The 15,384-nt window shown below is 38.9% G+C and overlaps 2 non-coding genes across 2 annotated transcripts; one reads left to right on the top strand and one right to left on the bottom strand.

Annotated features, from left to right (window-relative positions):
- Positions 1–819: 819 nt before the first annotated feature.
- trnan-guu (transfer RNA asparagine (anticodon GUU)) lies at positions 820–893 on the bottom strand. The gene has a single exon. It is a non-coding gene; the product is annotated as a tRNA-Asn (tRNA).
- Positions 894–1,402: 509 nt separating this feature from the next.
- trnav-cac (transfer RNA valine (anticodon CAC)) lies at positions 1,403–1,475 on the top strand. The gene has a single exon. It is a non-coding gene; the product is annotated as a tRNA-Val (tRNA).
- Positions 1,476–15,384: the final 13,909 nt, after the last annotated feature.

The raw sequence follows: 15,384 nt of genomic DNA, 5'->3' as shown, positions 1-15,384 counted from the left end.
AATGTCATGCACAAACCAGTGAAATCTGTCATTCATTCAAGTCACTGTATTCTCCGGGCGTTGGATGGATTGTAACTGTACTGTTGAGATTGACTTATAAGATGTTTTAACTCTCACCTTAGCAGGAATCATAAATGTAATTCCCAAAGAGTTAGAGAAGACAGCTGTGGGCTGAATGGGTGTTGGCCTTTGTTTCAATACAAGAATCAGTCAAAGATTCACCTGAAACCTAAACCTTAGCAGAGGATGGTTTCGATCCATCGACCTCTGGGTTATGGGCCCAGCACGCTCCCGCTGCGCCACTCTGCTGTCTTAAACCTAATAGGGCTTACTCTGGTTAGTATCCAGACAAACTACTAGTAACAAAGTGATTTGGAACCCAACTGAAGTCATGTTTATTTCTGAGTGCTGGTTTTGTCCACATTTAAAATGGCATTTCTTATTAAGAAATTGTAGTAAACATCAAACTCTGTGGATCCATTGGGATTTCATTCAAAATTAATAGAAGTTAGGCCCACATTCACGTGGTTTAGGAAAAATCTGAGAAAGTGATACAGAAAAAACACCAAGACACTGACAGGATTTCAGCCAAACATCTCCCGTTTAACAAACAGGCATCTTGACTGACAGCTACAGCGCCTGGAACATCATGGATTTCAACTTGATGCCTATAACCCTATACTCAACGTATAGCCAATTTGAGGGGAGAGCATTGATTATCAGTATTTTAAACAAGCACGGTTGCAAACGTGGCACACGTTTTATCTCAAAACACGGGTTGTACAAGAAAACCCTCAAACTGTGCTCGTGGCAAAGTGTCGTCCCTGGGTGGGCTTGAACCACCATCCTCTCAGTTAACAGCCGAGCGCGCTGACCAATTGCGCCACAGAGACTGACTTCTAAACTTGATTCATTACCCCCCCAATTATTAGAAAATCTCTTGTTACGATGGCCCAATGTCATTGTCTTTGGATGGGAGTAACTTGGAGTACTCCACTTCAGTCTTCGGTGAGTCCAATATGCCTTCTGAGTGGAATGCCTGTGTCTTGCGGTTGTCACAAAAATCGCTTTTGTCCCTTATGAATATTATTTAAAATCTAAAAAAAGCAACAGATGCATTGGCCGGGAATCGGACCCGGGTCTCCCGCATGGGAAGCGAGAATTCTACCTCTGAGCAACCAATGCCTGCATAACAATGTTGGTTCATGAACTCGTTTAAGAGGAAGAGCGTTTGAAATGCTACGACGTGGAACACATTCTACGTGCACAAGGGATATAACAACATCCACAAAAGGCAAGAAATGCAATGCAGCTACTAACAGCAATGAGACTTGCGAGCCACATGTTTTCCATCGGCCGAATATTAACTTGTAAGTCTTGACGAAAATGAGTTCTTGCAGCAGTTTCCATGGTATAGTGGTTATCACATTCGCCTCACACGCGAAAGGTCCCCTGTTCGAAACAGGGTGGAAACAAGCCTCTTTTGACTTTACTTCTTACCTTTATACATAAACCGGGAAATACATAATAGCAAGGTCCTGTGTTTTTATCATGAAGTAGTTTGCAACATACCTGATCAGCTCATGTTCAGCTGAGCACACACAACACCAAATTTAGAGGGTTCTCATATAGAAACACCTCAGGCTTCAACATCATGAATGCTGGGTTCCATGGAAATGTCATGCACAAACCAGTGAAATCTGTCATTCGTTCAAGTCACTGTATTCTCCGGGCGTTGGATGGATTGTAACTGTACTGTTGAGATTGACTTATAAGATGTTTAAACTCTCACCTTTGCAGGAATCATGAATGTAATTCCCAAAGAGTTAGAGAAGACAGCTGTGGGCTGAATGGGTGCTGGCCTTTGTTTCAATACAAGAATCAGTCAAAGATTCACCTGAAACCTAAACCTTAGCAGAGGATGGTTTCGATCCATCGACCTCTGGGTTATGGGCCCAGCACGCTCCCGCTGCACCACTCTGGTAAGTATCCAGACAAACTATTAGTAACAAAGTGATTTGGAACCCAACTGAAGTCGTGTTTATTTCTGAGTGCTGGTTTTGTCCACATTTAAAATGGCATTTCTTATTAAGAGATTATAGTAAACATCAAACTCTGTGAGAGAATTTAAGGGGACACCTTCTGTCAAAAAATAATTTATGGGGGGCCATAAATCAATGATTTATGAGGGGTCATAAATCAATGATTTATGAGGGGTCAAGTTCAAAGGTCAAATGTCAAGGGTCAAAGGTCAAATGGGTGTGGCTTACCCCGGAAGAGGGTGGAGTTAAGACCTGACGTGGGAGTGGTTTAACAAGGAAGAGGGTGGAGTTTTAACCAGGAAGAGGGTGGAGTTTTAACTAGGAAGAGGGTGGGTTTTTAACCAGGAAGAGGGTGAAGCTAAGACCTGAAGACAGAGTGATTTAACCAGGAAGAGGGTGGAGTTTAAACCAGGAAGAGGGTGGGTTTAAGACCTGAAGAGGGAGTGATTTAACCAGGAAGAGGGTGGAGTCAAGATCTGAAGAGGAATTGGATAAGAGGGAACAAAGGAGGGTTCAGGTTGAGGTCAGTTTTTAAGGAAGCTTGAGAATGTCATCTGATCAGCATCTGACCAGCCATTTGACAGTTTAAATGTTTACGATCGTCGCACACCGAAGATTCAGAATGTCCTCTGATCAGCATCTGACCAGTCATTTGACAGTTTAAATGTTTACGATCGTTTGAAACAACAACCAGACTTCCCGAAAACATATTTAAACGATTGGGAGGAACTAAATAGGTTAAGGTTAACCATATGTTTGACCCTGCTTCGATGTATTGATGGCTGGGAATGTTACGTGGGAAGATGTGGACACGCACACACGCACACTCACGCACGCACACACACGCACACACACACACACACACACACACACACATACACACACACACACACACACACACACACACACACACACACACACACACACACACACACACACACACACACACATACGTGTTTGGGTGACATATCAGGACTCATGACAAAAACGTGACATATAGGGACATGCCTTTCCAATGGTCCTACAGGCCTGGGAATCAGACGGTTAGTGAACCAGAATCAGAGCTGCAATCTGTCTCTAAAGAACTATGACCACTGCTTGCTAATGATGAACTGAAACTTCCAAGTGTGCCTGAATTGGTGATTTCTCTCTGTGTTTTTACTATCCCAAATGATTTGAAGGTGTCCTTCAAAAATTTTTGGGAGAGGCATGGTATGACTCTAAGATCACTGCTGCAAACACTTGTATCTGAAGAACTGCCTTTTGAGTCTGGAACATAGGTTTGATCTTCAAAATCTGTATTGTCGGAGTATTCAAGATCCAATATCTGATGGAAAATTAAATAACTTTAAACTACTTTTCTAGGCCAACAACTTTAGTCAAACACTTCTTATATCTGCAGGTCGTTAAAATCCTACTAGAAATAATATTTGCATTTCTTAATAAGATTTATTTTTAGTAACAGTTTTAATCATATGGAAATATGTTTCCCCACTACAAATGACACGTTCATTATAGCACAACAAGGTCTTCCTCTTAATTTAACTGAAAGCGGCGCAGCACCACATTTTGAAAGTACGGCTTATACATGAAAACTAATTGAAATGATATAATGTATTGTAGCCTTACAGAAGAAGTCACTTAAAATCACAAACTATTTTTTACTTTTCTTACCAATATTTTTGATAACAAATGGCACAATTCTAACAGGTTTGCCTCCTGTGCAAACACATTCGTCTCTGTGCTTCCCCAGACACACAACAACAGTTCTAAAAGCCAATACTTTGATCACTGAAAACAGCGCTGCAGAATCCGGCTGTAAACAAGTGGCACTGCATTTTCTGGAGCGTTGTCAGCATTTCTGTGATCTGGAGATAAATTTAATTGAATTGAAGAAAAATGAGTTATAAGAAGTACAGTAAAAAGCACCAGAAGTAGGACAAAGCAAACATAACCTTTGGGTTCAACGTAGCTACAGTAAGAAAACACAAAAGTCCGGTGTGTGTTTTATACCATCTTAATTTTTGCAACATTCTATTTTGAATCTATGGATTTTTCAAGTGTCCAAATTAGAGTGGATATAATGAAATAGACATGTAATAACCTTTTGAAAGGATGAAGTCGGTTAATCGCTCACAGCTGAATCTGGAGAATGTTGAGATAGAACATCAACAGCTGGTGTCTGCAACAAAACACTAAACCATAATGTCAGAACTAATTAATTATAACATTATCAGCACTTTTTGTTGATAAAAATCCGAGCATACAATGCCAGATAAATGGTTAAGATTATTATAATGATTCAGCTCTTAGACAATTCATTAAGAATGTAACACACACCATTAGGGACCTGAATTGAAACACTAATTTTAAAGGTTTTGACATTAACATTGTAACACACAGTAATCTGGTTAAAAAAATATGAGGACCTTATATGAAACACACCTAAGTCTTTCTTGGTCCAAACAATATGAGGACATGACGAGTGCTCACATGTAGAATTTATGCTGTTGACTTGTAACATCTCCTGTTTTGCTAAACATGAGTTCTAAACTCCCTACTGACTAACATGGATGTACCCTTACGAAATTGTTGTCATATAAACTGATCTGTGACGGATTAAAAGGAATAAATGTCTTTCCAAATATAGGTTGGGTCAAATTTAGAGTAGATATAGTAAAAATGGACATGTAATAACCTGTTGGAGGGATGAAGTCGGTTTATGGCTCACATCTGAATCTGGAGAATGTTGAGATAGAACCCTAACAGTTGGTGTCTGCAACAAAACACAAAAATATAATGTCAGAACTAATTAATTATAACATTATCAGCACTTTTGGTTGATAATATTCTGAGCATATCATTTTACATAAACAGTAAAGATTATTATAGCATTTTAACTCTTAGACTATTATTTAAGAATGTAACATTCACTAAAATGTGGTTCAGAAAAAATGAGGACCTGGATTGAAACACTAATTTTAAAGCTTTGAATTAAACATTGTAACACACACTAACCTGGTTCAGAAAATATGAGGACCTTATATGAAAAACACCTAAGTCTTTCTTGGTTCAAACAATATGAGGACATGACGAGTGAGCACATGTTGAATTTATGTTGTTGACTTGTAACATCTCCTGTTTTTGTCATCATGAGTTGTAAACTCCCTAATGACTAACATGGATGTACCCTTACAAAAATGTTGTCATATAAACTGATCTTTGAGAGATTAAAATTAATAAATGTCTTTCAAAATATAGGTTGGGTCAAATTTAGAGCAGATATAGTAAAAATAGACATGTAATAACCTGTTGGAGGGATGAAGTCTGTTTATCGCTCACATCTGAATCTGGAGAATGTTGAGATAGAACCCCAACAGTTGGTGTCTGCAACAAAACACAAAAATATAAAGTCAGAACTAATTAATTATAACATTATCAGCACTTTTGGTTGATAATATTCTGAACATATAATTTGACATAAACAGTAGAGATTATTATAGCATTTTAGCTCTTAGACTATTATTTAAGAATGTAACATTCACTAAAATGTGGTTCAGAAAAAAAGAGGACCTGGATTGAAACACTCATTTTAAACCTTTGAATTAAACATTGTAACACACGCTAACCTGGTTCAGAAAATATGAGGACCTTATATGAAACACACCTAAGTCTTTCTTGGTTCAAACAATATGAGGACATGACGAGTGCTCACATGTACAATTTATGTTGTTGACTTGTAACATCTCCTGTTTGGCTAAACATGAGTTTTAAACTCCCTACTGACTAACATGGATGTAGCCTTACGAAAATGTTGTCATATAAACTGATCTGTGAGAGATTAAAATTAATAAATGTCTTTCAAAATATAGGGTGGGTAAAATTTAGAGCAGATATAGTAAAAATAGACATATAATAACCTGTTGGAGGGATGAAGTCGGTTTATCGCTCACATCTGAATCTGGAGAATGTTGAGATAGAACCCCAACAGTAGGTGTCTGCAACAAAACACAAAAATATAATGTCAGAACTAATTAACATTATCAGCACTTTTGGTTGATAATATTCTGAGCATATAATTCTACATAAACAGTAAAGATTATTATAGCGTTTTAGCTCTTAGACTATTATTTAAGAATGTAACATTCACTAAAATGTGGTTCAGAAAATATAAGGACCTGGATTGAAACACTCATTTTAAAGCTTTGAATTAAACATTGTAACACACACTAATGTGGTTCAGAAAATATGAGGACCTTATATGAAACACACTGAAGGCTCAGGATCTTTCTGTGTGGAGTTTGCATGTTTTCCCCGTGACTGCGTGGGTTCCCTCCGGGTACGCCGGCTTCCTCTCACCTCCAAAGACATGCACCTGGGGATAGGTTGATTGGCAACAATAAATTGGCCCTACTGCAGTGGTTCTTAACCTGGGTTCGATCGAACCCTAGGGGTTCGGTGAGTTGGGCTCAGGGGTTCGGCGGGGGTCAAGACACACCCGACTCATCGAATAAATAAAAACTTCTCCGTATCGGCGTATTGCGGATACGGCAACAGCAGAAGTCACACTCATTTGCATGTGTGTAATTTTTTGTGAGTTTATGCACTACGGCATGGCGTAGTGGGTAGAGCGGCCGTGCCAGAAACCTGAGGGTTGCAGGACACTTCACCCTTGCCCCCGGTGCCGCTCACACAGGTGAATGAATGATGAATGAATGATTGGTGGTGGTCGGAGGGGCCGTAGGCGCAAACTGGCAGCCCCGCTTCCATCAGTCTACCCCAGGGTAGCTGTGGCTACAGATGTAGCTTACCACCACCAGGTGTGAATGAATGATGGGTTCCCACTTCTCTGTGAGCGCTTTGAATATCTAACAATAGAAAAGCGCAATATAAATCTAATGCATTATTATTATTATTATTATTGTTCTTTGAACAAGGTGATGTTCATGCACGGTTCATTTTGTGCACCAGTAAAAAAAAATCATAACACATTTGTATGGGGAACATATTCACCATTAATTAGATGCTTATTAACATGCAAATTAGTAACATGGGGCTGTTAACTAGTCATTATTAAGTACTTATTAATGCCTTATTCGGCATGGCCTTATTATAACCATATCTGTCTAAAACTGGCCCTAACCCTCTAACCCTAACCCTAACCAAATAACTCTAAATTAATTCCTTGTTACTTCAAATATGTTCCCCTAGTGTCCAAAAAACTCTAAACTAGGTCTTTGTTATTTAGAATATGTTCCCCATACTAAAGTGTTACCAAAAACATATAACTTTGTCTTGAATCTGAAAAAAAACATCATTTTATTTTTCACTAAGGAAGGTTTCGGTGAATGCGCATATGAAACTCGTTCGGTACCTCCAACAAGCTTAAGAACCACTGCCCTGGTCTGTGAATGTGAGTGTAAATGTTGTCTATGTGTGTTGGCCCTGTGATGAGGTGGCGACTTGTCCAGGCCTTCCGCCCGAATGCACCTGAGATAGGTCCAGCACACCCCGCCACCCCAAAAAAGGGGCAGGTGGTAGAAAATGGATGGATGGATAATAAAATAGTCAAGTAATAACCTGTTGGAGGGATGAAGTCGGTTCATCGCTCACATCTGAATCTGGAGAATGTTGAGATAGAACATCAACAGTTGGTGTCTGCAACAAAACACACAACAATAACGTTAGGACTTATTAATTATAACATTATCAGCACTTTTTGTTGATAAAATTATGAGCATATAATGCCAGATAAATAGTAAAGATAATTATAGAGGGTTTCTGTCTCTTGTCTCGCTCATGTCTTGAGATGAACTTCCCTCGGTACTCGACCACAAAAGAACCTTTTTAAATTGATGCAAGAGCAAATACACCATATCCTGATAATACAGAGTTGATCAATTAACACTGTTTGGAGAATCTATTTTAAAAATAAATAATTATAGTCGTTCCTTGATCAAAAGTTCAATTACAAAGAGAGATACTCTTTCATAAATGCAAAGAATTACTAAATAAAGTACAAACCCCGTTTCCATATGAGTTGGGATATTGTGTTAGATGTAAATTTAAACGGAATACAATGATTTGCAAATCATTTTCAACCCATATTCAGTTGAACATGCTACAAAGACAACATATTTGATGTTCAAACTGAAAAACATTTTTTTATGCAAATAATCATTAACTTTAGAATTTGATGCCAGCAACACACGACAAAGAAGATGGGGAAGGTGGCAATAAATACTGATAAAGTTGAAGAATGCTAATCAAACACTTATTTGGAACATCCCACAGGTGTGCAGGCTAATTGGGAACAGGTGGGTGCCATGATTGGGTATAAAAACAGCTTCCCAAAAAATGCTCAGTCTTTCACAAGAAAGGATGGGGCAAGGTACACCCCCTTTGTCCACAACTGCGTGAGCAAATAGTCAAACAGTTTAAGAACAACCTTTCTCAAAGTGCAATTCCAAGAAATTTAGGGATTTCAACATCTACGCTCCATAATATCATCAAAAGGTTCAGAGAATCTGGAGAAATCACTCCATGTAAGCGGCATGGCCGGAAACCAACATTGAATGACCGTGACCTTCGATCCCTCAGACGGCACTGTTTCAAAAACCGACATCAATCTCTAAAGGATATCACCACATGGACTCAGGAACACTTCAGAAAACCACTGTCATTAAATACAGTTTGTCGCTATATCTGTAAGTGCAAGTTAAAGCTCTACTATGCAAAGCGAAAGCCACTTATCAACAACATCCAGAAACGCCGCCGGCTTCTCTGGGCCCGAGATCATCTAAGATGGACTGATGCAAAGTGGAAAGGTGTTCAGTGGTCTGACGAGTCCACATTTCAAATTGTTTTTGGAAATATTCGACATAGTTTCATCCGGACCAAAAGGGAAGCGAACCATCCAGACTGTTATCGACGCAAAGTTGAAAAGCCAGCATCTGTAATCGTATGGGGGTGCATTAGTGCCCGAGGCATGGGTAACTTACTCATCTGTAAGTTACCCATCTGTTTGGAACAACATATGCTGCCATGTAAGCGCCGACTTTTTCATGGATACCCCTGCTTATTTCAGCAAGACAATGCCAAGCCACATTCAGCTTCATAAAAAAAGAGTGCAGGTACTTTCCTGGCCGGCCTGCAGTCCTATCGAAAATGTATGGCGCATTATGAAGCGTAAAATATGACAGCGGAGACCCCGGCCTATTGAACGACTGAAGCTCTACATAAAACAAGAATGGGAAAGAATTCCACCTTCCAGGCTTCAACAATTAGTTTCCTCAGTTCCCAAACGTTTATTGAGTGTTGTTAAAAGAAAAGGTGATGTAACACAGTGGTGAACATGCCCTTTCCCAACTACTTTGGCATGTGTTGCAGCCATGAAATTCTAAGTTAATTATTATTTGCAAAAAAAAATCAAGTTTGTGAGTTTGAACATCAAATATGTTGTCTTTGTAGTGCATTCAACTGAATATGGGTTGAAAAGGTTTTGCAAATCATTGGATTCCGTTTATCTTTACATCGAACACAATTTCCCAATTCATATGGAAACGGGGTTTGTAATTAATGTGTTACTTGAAAAATTTTTGTTTTAAATAACTAGCATATACAGTTGGGAGACATTTCATGAGTGCAGAGTGTGTGTGTGCCTTTAAAAAGCCGTGCCTTTTGCCAAGTGACGTGGGACGTCAGCGCCCAAACATAACAGAACAGTTCAGCTGTATTTTTTAGCTTAGCAGTGGCAGTTAAGATAGTTCTGTTGAATGTTTTTGTTTGCGTGTGGATGAGGCCTCTGTCTATTTGATATCGTGTTCGTAATTACTTCCGGGGGTTGCTTTCATTAGTAAAAAGATATTACCTGCACTAAACCTTTTGTGCTTCTAATGCTGTCTTGTTGACATACAATCACATCAAAAGTAGCATGCCACATTACATCAAACGCATCGTAACAGCGTTGTAGCGTACATAAAAGTTATTAGATTACTAGTTACCGGTAAAAGTAACAGCATTAGTAACATCGTTTTCATATACCGCTGTTATACCATCCATCCATCCATCCATCCATCATCTTCCGCTTTTCCGAGGTGAGGTCGCGGTGGCAACAGCCTAAGCAGGGAAGCCCAGACTTCCCTCTCCCCAGCCACTTCGTCTAGCTCTTCCCGGGGGATCCCGAGGCGTTCCCAGGCCAGCCGGGAGACATAATCTTCCCAATGTGTCCTGGGTCTTCCCCGTGGCCTCCTACCGGTTGGACGTGCCCTAAACACCTCCCTAGGGAGCCGTCCGAGTGGCATCCTGACCAGATGCCCGAACCACCTCATCTGGCTCCTCTCGATGTGGAGGAGCAGTGGCTTTACTTTGAGTTCCTCCCGGATGGCAGAGCTCCTCACCCTATCTCTTAAGGGAGAGCACCCCTACCCGGTGGAGGAAACTCATTCCGGCTGCTTGTACCCGTGATCTTGTCCTTTCGGTCATGACCCAAAGCTCATGACCATAGGTGAGGATGGGAACGTAGATCGACCGGTAAATCGAGAGCTTTGCCTTCCGGCTCAGCTCTTTCTTCACCACAACGGATCGATACAACGTCCGCATTACTGAAGACGCCGCACCGATCCGCCTGTCGATCTCACGATCCACTCTTCCCCCATTCGTGAACAAGACTCCGAGGGGCCATAGAGGTCGGGTGCATTGTGAACTGGGCGGCAGCCGAAGGCAGGGCACTTGGCGGTCCGATCCTCGGCTACAGAAGCTAGCTCTTGGGACGTGGAACGCTGTTATTCCAAACACTTCTAATTAAAGCCATATAATACAACCTCTATTAGACAGTAAGGAAATGATCCAAATGAGATGTTGATACAGTTACCATTGATATGATACATAACAAGACATACCTTTCCAATCATTGATCCACTGGGCCTTAAAACAAGACTTGTCACATCCAGATCAAATAAACTTGGTGGCATCAGCCTCAGGATTACGTCTCGCTCTTCTTTTGGACACGATGTCTATATCATGTGTTGATGCGCCTAACAAATCCACACATAAAAATGAAAAAAGTCAGTGACACAGAAATAAAACAAAGAACTAAACCCTTCAAAAACTGTTAAATTTAGGCTCAATGCAGCCATGAAGCTTCTCAAACAAAGTACTAATGTAACAATATCAGTAACATGCCTACTCGACAGTGCTTATCAGCTTGAAATATTTGTATTTGAGAAAATGTATAAACAATTTGAAGAACTCTAGTCTGTCTAGTTTAAAATTAAGAAAAGGTTTACTAGCATAGTGATCAAGGGTGATGGGTCAAATGCAGATAATAATTTCACCACACCTAGTGTGTGACAATCACTGCTACTTATAATCTTCCATGCAACTTAAAAAAAAAAAAAATGTAAATGCCTTGGCCTTGGCCCAGAACTGAAATGCTTTATTTAACCTCATAAAATCAAATCTGGTTACAATTAATAACAAAAAACATTTAACTGTTGTTTATAATGAACTATTTTCCTATGTTAAAAAACATTGGTCTATTTAATAACATTAAACTCCATTTTATGCTCACCTGATTCAACCATGCTGTCGAAGACTGTCAAAGATTGTTTGTGGCCAAGATAGATGTCCCCCTCTGGTGCTGCAGGTCCCGGAAGTGCTGTTCACTGAGCGCTCTGTTGTGCTCAAAATCGTGTGTGAAGTTTTGTATTTCGATTATAAATGGTCCTTTTGGAAAACCCTTTTTATACATATTCAATATTAAGTGTGATACGTGAGCTGTATAACTTCCAAGATGAAAATAGTTAACTAGTGATTTAGCCCTCTGTTAGGATCCGACATCATCCACTGGCCAATCAGGCAGCGCCTAACTGAAAATTGGACCAATCAGACGCCGAGACTCTTCAGAGTGGGCGGAAGTAACCATCTTGAACACCATGTAAAGTGAATACCTCCAAAAACAATCGCCAATTGAATCCAAAATTTGTCCCAAAGATAAAAATACCAAAATCATGTGCTATTGTAACCATTTGAAAATATTAAATACTGTATGTAGTTTGAATTTCATTTGAATTATTGCCTTAGTCTCAATCAAGGTTGAGGGTTGTTTTCTTTTTTCTTTTTTTTTTTGGAGGGGGTGGGGGGGGGGCATTTATGCAAAAACCTACATTTCAGGCAGATTTAAATTAATTATTGTGCGGCATTGTATTTTAGTCAACATAATAGCAAAAAGACCAATACAGTAAAATACTGAATCAAACCAATTGAATCATCACCATAATCCCTTTATTACTAATTGTCTAGCCCATATCCTCTCCAGATAAACCAAATGAATAGATAAAACTAACATAAAAAAGGTTGGGATCATCAGATCATTTGAACATGTGTTATTTGATTTAGAATTCAAAAGTATGTTTATTGCTGTAATGATTAGATGTTTTTCAAAATGTTGGAGTGTGTGAGTTTCTGACCCACATGACATATGAGGACATATGACATATGAGGACAAGTGTGTGTGTGTGTGTCATAATAGCATTGCGGGAAATATGAGGACATGGAAAATGTCCTCATATTTCAACAGGTCCTCATATGTAAGGTGAAATTTCATAAAAATGTCCCCATATGTCACTTTGACAAACGCACACACACACACACACACACACACACTCACAAACCATTACCTCTGCTTTACCACGTTATTAGACAATGGTTTAACTCCATTTAAGCATTTAAACGTTAAAAGCATTGCACGTGTACGACGTTGTAATACTTTTTTTTTTTTACCAGCCGAAGACGACGAAGTGAAAGACGAAGAACTTTGTTTAAACGATCTTACAAAGTTGGAAGATGATTATGGAGGTGTGTTTAAACCTTCGAATTATTTAATATTATGTGTATTCATTATTTTGTTTCATAGAGGAATTGCCGTAAGATCCTAACGCGATCCCTTTAACACAATCGCAGTCTGGTGAGTCAAATGATTCTCGTTTTACAAGAAAAAAACATGCGGTATACAATATATATATATATATATATATATATATATATATATATATATATATATATATATATATATATATATTACTTACAAATTTTCCATTTTCATCTCCGGCTCGCTGGTCCCCGTTAACGCTGGCGGGTCCGTCAACGGCCGTCGAAGAGAGTCGGCCATTACCGCTAGGAGAGCGACCCCTGCTCTCGCCAAAGACTCCAGACATCGAATCCTTGCTCCGAGGGGAAATCAACGAAAACAACAGTGAATGTCCGAAAGGCACCCGCTGTAAGTTTTTCTCGTTTTCTGTAAGCTTTTTAAGATTCTCCGCGGTTTTGAAGAACTCCTCTCACTCCAGTGTCTTTTGCTCAAATGAATTTCCAACCGGGAGTAGTAGGCGGGGACTGATGCCGGAGGTGGGCGGTTGTTTCCGGCAAGCAACCTTCTGGTGTGCATTAGCGCCACCTACTGAAATGGAGTGTGGACCAAGATGGATCCCTACTCTATATTCTTTTATTTAACCCAATGTTTTTTTAAATACATGTATAATGCTTTATATCCTATGTGTTGTGAATTCCATCCTACTATATCTTCCAAGGAACCCAAAGAAATTTTACCACACCTCCCCCTTTATTTATTTTGTAGATTGCCTGAACTATTTCATAAACTAAATCTTGTCTTGTTTCTGATGCTATGTTTTTTATGCTCATCAATGCACTGTTGGAGTGCGAGCACACAACTACATTCCTTGCTTTGTTTTCCTCTATCCAGTTAACTGCCATATAAATTGCTACCAATTCCCCCGTAAAAACAGATAGTTTACCACTGATTATTTTATTTAATACTATGTTTCCTTGTGGGATAACTGCTGCAGCTCTTACCTTAAATTTTTTTATAGTTTTTGATGCATCCGTATATATCATATCTCAATCCATTTTTCTATCTGGTAACTATTTAAATTTCTATTCTTTAGTAATTGCATGTTTTCTTTTGGGTTATCAAACATCCACGGTGGTATTGCAGGCATTGGTACTGTAGGACTAACTTTAATATTGTCAATTTTAACTTTATTACATATGTCTCCTATAATCCACCCAAAACTATTATTTTTTTTCTTTTCTCTTTTTCTTGGCAGTTTGGTAGCACTGGACAAGTGGGATATCCTTGCTTGGATCCTTTTAAAGTTGCCTGATAAACTGCTGAGAGTTGATCTCTCCTCTTGTCCAAAGGTTTTTCGTTCATTTTTACTTGTAATACTGCCACTAGGGTTGATGTAGTAGCTCCACAACATAACCTTAAAGCCTGTGACTGGATCCAGTCTATTTTCCCAAGTCATGTTTTTGAAGCAGATTGGTAAATAATGCAACCGTAATCAATAACAGATGGAATTAAAGTGATATATATACATATATTGTTTTCAACGTCAACCTATCAGCCCCCCAATCATTACCCCTCAAAGCCCTCATTATATTTAACACCTTTTTACTTTTTCCCCTATTTTTTAATTTTCATGAAGGAACACTCCTGAAGGAATAAATAAAGTACTATCTAATCTAATCTAATCAAATCTATTTTGCTGATGTGGGTTGACTAGTTCATATTTTTATCAAACCATATTCCTAAATATTTAAATACTTGTACCTCTTCTATATTTTCACCGTAGAGTTTTTATTTGGAGCTTGTTTTGTACTTTTCTCTTTGTAAAATGTATGACTTTTGTCTTTCCAACAGAGAATCTTAAACCCCAAGCCGTTCCCCAGTCTTGAACATTATTTACCACTTTGTTAGTTTTTTGATGATTTCTTTTGACTCTAAATAATATACTAGTCTTTCATTAATCATTTTTTCCATTACTTTCCCCAAATTTGAGGTCAATGCTATCGTCCTATAATTTCCTGCCTCTTCCGGGTCTTACCCTGACTTGGATATTGGAATTATTACCGCTAATTTTCCCCTCTGCCGGTCATTCTCCTTCTTCATATATCCTGTCATATCATTTCAAGACCACTTCTTTGACGATGCTAGCTAAGTTTTTGATCATTTGATAACTCACCAGGTATTTCCCCAGTGACGTATTTTTAACCTTTTTCAAAATTCGAACCATTTCATTCAAAGAAAATGTCATATCCATAGTGTTGGTAAAGCTATTATCGTTGTCTTCCATCATTTCCCCAATATTTAAACTCATCGTTTCTTCTCTCTTTTGTTTTTCTACATTTCTCAAATTATCATTACCGTGCACTTTAACAAATGTTTTTGCTAAAGGTTCTGCTGTTTCTTTACCCGTGACTACATCTTCTATAATAAATGTGGCACATCATCCTCTTTACCCATCATTCCTATCTTTACGAA

This window comes from Nerophis ophidion, linkage group LG01 (assembly GCF_033978795.1).
Source record: "Nerophis ophidion isolate RoL-2023_Sa linkage group LG01, RoL_Noph_v1.0, whole genome shotgun sequence".
Classification (NCBI taxonomy): domain Eukaryota; kingdom Metazoa; phylum Chordata; class Actinopteri; order Syngnathiformes; family Syngnathidae; genus Nerophis; species Nerophis ophidion.
Note: the sequence above shows the minus strand (reverse complement) of the source record. Positions and strands in the feature narration are given on the sequence as shown.